The following is a 7,119-nucleotide window of genomic DNA, read 5'->3' as shown; positions in this document are numbered from 1 at the left end:
CATGAGGATGGAGCCCTCATGAATTGGAGTAGCACTTTTATAAAGAAGACCCCACAGAGATCTCTTCCCCATCTTCCCCATCCCCATCCTCCAGTAAAAAGATGCCTTCTGTGACCTGGGAAGTGAATTCTCACCAGACACCGAATCTGCTGGTATCTTGATCTCGGACTTCTAGCCCCAAGAAGTATGAGAAATAAATGTTTGTTACCATTAAGCCACATTTTGTATGGTATTTTGTATAGCAGCTTGCACCAAGACAATAATGGAATAGCAATGTAAAATTATGGGGTTGGAATAATAATTGTCTGTCCCTTCTCACTCATACTCTCTCTTGGCGATTGCTGTTCTTTTGGATGATAGCAACTATATTCCAAGTGAATAGCACACATTTCTTCTTAAAATTGTAAAGGTGTTATGTATTTTTCTCTTATCATTATTGTAAGTAGGAATGCCAATATAAAGTTAAGCTATACTATTAATCACTTTTGAGATTTTTTTAAGTTATTAATGAGTGTACTCAGAATAAAATCCAAGATGATGATCATTTAAGCACCAGTGACATCACTGAGATGGTGAACACACTGGAACTCTATCCACTGTTGAACCAGGAGAGGGCCAGCAGGGAATGCTTCACATCCAATGAAATATGTCTGGATTAACTGCACTTGATTTCTAAAGATATCCAGGTTTTCTCTGAATAGAGTTTAAACTCCACTGATAAAACAGGCAGAGAGCTACATGGATCCTCTAATCTTAAGTAAATTAAGATTGATTTCCTTTGGCTTTGCTTCCCTGGCCATCAAAAAATAATAACAGTCCTGCTAACCTCTGAGAGATATGCCAGTTATTGATAATGGTAAATAATAACAGCAACTGCCACGTATTGAGCACTAAGGGTGTTAGATGGTTTACAAAGATAGCCACAGCATCTCCTCCCATCCCTGCATGCACACCCCTTGTAATACAACTTTGTAGTCTCTCCCTTAAGAGGTGTCATCTCTTTCCCCCCTCCTTGAATCTGGGCTGGTTTTGTAACTTGCTTTAACCAATAGAATGTGGTCAAAACAACACTGAGCAAGTGCCGGAGCCTAAGCTTAAAAAGCCCTATTGCTTCTGCTCCTACTGTCTTAGAATGCTACTCAAGACTACCCTGTAAAGAAGCCTAACTACTAGTATCCAAAATCTATAAGAGCTCACCAAACTCCACACCGAAAAAACAAATAATCCAGTGAAGAAATGGGCAGAAAACATGAATAGACACTTCTCTAAAGAAGACATCCTTGGGGCGCCTGGGTGGCGCAGTCGGTTAAGCGTCCGACTTCAGCCAGGTCACGATCTTGCGGTCCGTGAGTTCAAGCCCCGCGTCGGGCTCTGGGCTAATGGCTCAGAGCCGGGAGCCTGTTTCCGATTCTGTGTCTCCCTCTCTCTCTGCCCTTCCCCCATTCATGCTCTGTCTCTCTCTGTCCCCAAAATAAATAAACGTTGAAAAAAAAAATTTAAAAAAAAAAATAAATAAATAAATAAAAAAGAAGACATCCAGATGGCCAACAGGCACATGAAAAGATGCTCAACGTCGCTCCTCATCAGGGAAATACAAATCAAAACCACACTCAGATATCACCTCATGCCAGTCAGAGTGGCCAAAATCAGGAGACTATAGATGCTGGAGAGGATGTGGAGAAACGGGAACCCTCTGCCACTGTTGGTGGGAATGCAAACTGGTACAGCCACTCTGGAAAACAGTGTGGAGGTTCCTCAAAAAATTAAAAATAGAACTACCCTATGACCCAGCAGTAGCACTGCTAGGAATTTACCCAAGGGATACAGGAGCGCTGATGCATAGGGGCACTTGTACCCCAATGTTTATAGCAGCACTCTCAACAATAGCCAAATTATGGAAAGAGCCTAAATGTCCATCAACTGATGAATGGATAAAGAAATTGTGGTTTATATACACAATGGAGTACTACGTGGCAATGAGAAAGAATGAAATATGGCCCTTTGTAGCAACGTGGATGGAACTGGAGAGTGTGATGCTAAGTGAAATAAGCCATACAGAGAAAGACAGATACCATATGCTTTCACTCTTATGTGGATCCTGAGAAACTTAACAGAAACCCATGGGGGAGGGGAAGGAAAAAAAAAAAAAAAAGAGGTTAGAGTGGGAGAGAGCCAAAGCATAAGACCCTTAAAAACTGAGAACAAACTGAGGGTTGATGGGGGGTGGGAGGGAGGGGAGGGTGGGTGATGGGTATTGAGGAGGGCACCTTTTGGGATGAGCACTGGGTGTTGTATGGAAACCAATTTGACAATAAATTTCATATGTTGAAAAAAAATAAAAAATAAAAATAATAAAATTCATAGGCATAAAAAAATAAAATTCATAGGCATAAAAAGAAAAACTGAGAACAAACTGAGAGTTGATGGGGGGTGGGAGGGAGGGGAGGGTAGGTGATGGGCATTGAAGAGGGCATCTTTTAGGATGAGCACTGGGTGTTGTATGGAAACCAATTTGACAATCAATTTCATATATTAAAAAAAAAGAAGCCTAACTAACCTACTAGAAGATGAGAGACCATATGGAAAGAGGCTCAACCATCCTAACTGTTCCAGCCATACTAGGTGAGTTCCTGGACCTATGAGTATGGCTGTCTTAGACTACTGTACAGCCCCTGCCAAGCCACCACTTGCCCTCAGCCCCATGAGTGAACTCAGGCCGAACCCACAGAACTGTTGAGTCAACCACCAGATGATGAGAAAGAAATCATTGCATGTTTAAACTCTTAAATGTTGGGATAGGTTTTTGTTGTTGTTGTTTTTGTTTTTCAAGAATCAATAACTGAACTAGGTGTGGACTAGGAGATCTAAGTGTTTTATATTTAGTATCTAAGTGAATCTTCCTAACAGCCCTTCGAGGCCAATACTATTAATGATGCAACATGACAAATAAAGGACTTGAAACTCAATGAATTTAAGTAACTTTCCTAAAGCCGCATAGCAAAGCAACAAATCAAACCCAGCTCTCTCTGGACTCCAACACACATTTACATCCCTCTGCCATTCTATGAGGATGCTTTAAAATATCATCCTATGAGGATGTTTATGAAAGATGGGACTTTTTAAAATCCAAGCCAGATTATTAATATTATTTTTTTGATGTAGAATGTAATACTTCCATTTTTAGAATTTCAAGGAAATAATAGTATGTATGGAAAAAGAACACAAATTAAAAATGAAGATAATTTATTCATGAATGAAAATACACATATATCAATACCTTGTATCCAAATAATTGCCAAACAATTCAAAAGTATATAATGAAGTAATTTAAAAAATTTAAATAATTCATGACACTGTGATGCTAGATCCTTTACAAAGTTGTAGAAAACCATTTTTTTCCTGAATTTCTATGATACCTTCATAAGGTTAAAGATTATTAAACATTGTTCCCTCTTAAGCATTCAAATCACACTGAGATTTTGTTTCAGGCCAGGCCACCTCCTTCAGGGTGCACCTGGGCCCACTCAGAAGCAAACTAATTGATCAAAATGCCTATAGGTAAGAGGTTATACTCAATAAAGTATTTATTGAGCACCTACTAGTTATCTCATTGCTAGGCTCTATGGCAGAGACAAAGTGAGGAACATGGTCTCTTATGAAACCAAGAATATATGGTGGAAATCAATCAAGTTGTTCCCTCCCTTCCACCTCTGTGGCCATCAGATGAAAGTTCTGACAGTCATTTATGGAGCAGCTGTGATCATCCACCCAGAAGGTAGTGAGCTCATACATGCCCATTAGTCATGATTAAAGTAACTGTCTTTTTTTTTTTTTTTTTTTTTTTTTTAGTAAACTCTATGTCCAATGTGGGGCTCAAGCTCACAACCCTCAGATCAAGAGTCTTATGTTTTACTGACTAAGCCAGCTGGTGGCCCCTAAAGGAACTGTCTCAGAAGCCTCAGTAACTTTGAAGAAATTGCTTGTTGCCAGCCCTCATGGTTGCCCACTGGGTTTCTACTTGCCACATCACATTTGAGGTCTTTTAAAAAGAATAATTTTCAGACCTACATACTGACAATGTATCCAGAATAGCAGACAAAATGGACATCTGTATTAAAGATAAACACCTTTACCCTCATTTCCATTGAAAGTCCCCATCAGAGAGTGATGTTCAGCACCTACATGTTCAGAGCTTCCTTTTCCACTCCTAATTCAGTTTCATTGTATGTGGCTAATGATAAAACTGTTACCCATTGCCTTGGCAACATATCCATTTGCTAAAAGGAGAAATAAAACCTGAGATTTAAAATTTTCTGCCAGGTCTCTTACACTAATTTAGGAAATATTTTTAAAAGAAATAGATATTAATAGCCTACAAATAGTAACAGGAAAATGTTTCAAGAGAAGACACTCATGAAAATGTATTAAAGCTTATTTTTTAAAATAAAAATCAAAGAATTTTGATGCCATTAATGTTCTTTAATGTTCTTCATTAAATTAAATATTATTTCTGGGTGGCTCAGTCAGTTGAACATCTGACTTCAACTCAGGTCATGATCTCACGAGTCATGGGGTCAAGCCCCACATCAGGCTTTGTGCTGACAGCTCAGAGCCTGGAGCCTGCTCCAGATTCTCTCTCTCCCTCTCTCTCTGCCTCTCCCCTACTTGTACTCTCTCTCTCAAAAACTAAACATTAAAAAAAAGGTTGAAATATTACTTCTGCTCCAAAATGTATACTATAGTCTTCCAGTAACTTCATGAATTTTGTGCATATTGGAATTTCCCATCCTGGAATTTATAAATGGTTAAAGAAAAATAAAGATTGCTCTGAGGAAACCCTAACCATAGGTTTGGAAACAATAAAATATTTGTACTTAAAGGTTATAATGTATAAGTCAGATAAAAATGCAAATTTAAAACTCAAGACTTTTTCGAATCCTTACTGCAGTTTTCCAGAAGTAACCTCATAATTCAATTATCTGTTATTTACATTCTACCTCAACATTGCTGTGATTTTACCTTTTTTTTTCCTTTGTTGGCTTCTGTTGGTAAATGAAAAACAAAAGAAGTGAAGCATTTTCAAAATGAACCAAATACTAAAAAGTAGTAGATTGCAGAACAGCCAAACACCACAGAACTATTCACAGCATTTTATTTCCACTCCACAATTTGTTGGCCAGAAGCTACATTTAGCAGGTAATCTCAGGGCTTGCTCACAATTTAGGAAGTCAGCTAAGCAGTTTTTCCAGGAAATGCAAAGAACATGACAGGACTTGCACTCTGTTGGAGTAGAAATACATCTATTGTGCGTTTTGGGGCACGAGACTGGAGTCTGCATCCTTACTCACCCTGTAATTATTACTATTGCAATAGGGTTCTCATGTTCAAAGAGATCCTTTGATTGAGTTGATATGTTAAGCTTATTTTCAAAGAGATTGTTCTACTGAACCATTGAATTATGAAAGTATTCAAAAGTCATTTCAGTTTAGCTTGTTTTTATTTATAGGAACATTACATAGCTAATTGGTAGAATACCTAGAGTATATAAAGATATCCATGTGACTTTTTAAAAGATAACATGTTACCAAAAGAGTTTGAAAACCTAAATAATTATTGCTAATGGTTGTTGGCCACTCATCATATACCATGTAATATACTAAATTCTTTTTTATTTTTTAAAGTTTAGGGCACCTGGGTGGCTCAGTCTGTTAAGTGACTTCAGCTCAGGTCATGATCTCATGGTTCGTGGGCTGGAGCCCTGCATCAGGCTCTGTGCTGACAGCTCAGAGCCTGGAGCCTGCTTCAGATTCTGTGCCTCCCTCTCTCTCTGCCCCTCCTCCATTCATGCTTTCTCTCTCTCTCTCTCTCTCAAATATAAATTTAAAAAAATTAAATGTAGTTTTTTTATTTTGAGAGAGAGTGAGAGAGCACGCAAGTGGGGGAGGAGCAGAAAGGGAGAGGAACAGAAGACCCAAAACAGGCATTGTGCTGAGAACAGACAGCCTGATGTGAGGCTCCAACTCACAAAAACGTGAGATCTTGACCTGAGCTGAAGGCAGACATTTAACCAACTGAGCCACCCAGGTGCCCTGAAGTTCTTTTTGTAAAAAAATCCTTCTTTCTTTCTTTCTTTCTTTATTTATTTATTTGTGTGTGAGAGGGAGACTGTGCACAAATGTGTGTGTACAATCAGAGAAGCGGCAGAGACAGAGGGAAAAAGAGAATCCCAAGCAGGTTCTGTGGTGTCAGCTCAGAGTCTGACCCGGGGCTTGATCCCATGAATCGTGAGATTATGACCTGAGCCAAAATCAAGAGTTGATTGCTTAACCGACTGAGCCACCCAGGTGCCCTTATACTAAGTTCTTTTATGCTTCATTCATTCATTCATTCATTCATTCATTCCAACATATATCTATTGTCTACTATGTGCATTTCTCTAGGGCCTGGAGAACAGCAGTGAACGAAGCACCCCAGCTTTCATGAAGCTTATATTCTTGCATGAAACACTTAAGTGAAACATAGACCATCTTTAATGAAAATAAGTGCTATGGAAAAAAATTAAGCAGCAAAAGGAGACAGTGAGGACTCTGTGTGAGTATGTGTGTGCTAATGTACCTCACTGAGATAAGTCAACATGTGAGCAAAGACCTGAAGGAGCTGAGGAAGTCCAAAAGTGGGTCCCAGGAAGATGTTTGTTAAACAGCATTAAGCAATTACTTATTGAGTATTCTTATGAACCACCTATTTAATTCTCACATCAGGAGTTTATGGTAGGTACTTTCATTGTTCCCATTTTGCAGGTAAGAGAATTGAGGCTCAAAAATGTAAAGAAATTTGTTTAAGGCCACAGCGTTCACAAAGGGCAAGTTGAGATCTGAACGCAGATCTGCCTCGCTCACAAACTGTAAGGCTTTCAACCAGCTTCATCCTGTCTAATCACCCACTTATCCTATCACAAGATTTCTACGTGCTCAATATTGGTACCTACGTAAGATGATAGTCAATTACAACATCACACTTAAAAAAAAAAAAAACTACTTGAGAGGAAAAAGTAAACCAAGTTTGGCTCAGTCAAATAAAATAAATGAGAAAAATTCCTCTCCAGTTCCCCGGTTAGGG

This window comes from Prionailurus bengalensis, chromosome B4 (assembly GCF_016509475.1).
Source record: "Prionailurus bengalensis isolate Pbe53 chromosome B4, Fcat_Pben_1.1_paternal_pri, whole genome shotgun sequence".
NCBI lineage: Eukaryota > Metazoa > Chordata > Mammalia > Carnivora > Felidae > Prionailurus > Prionailurus bengalensis.
This window is presented reverse-complemented; position numbering follows the sequence as displayed.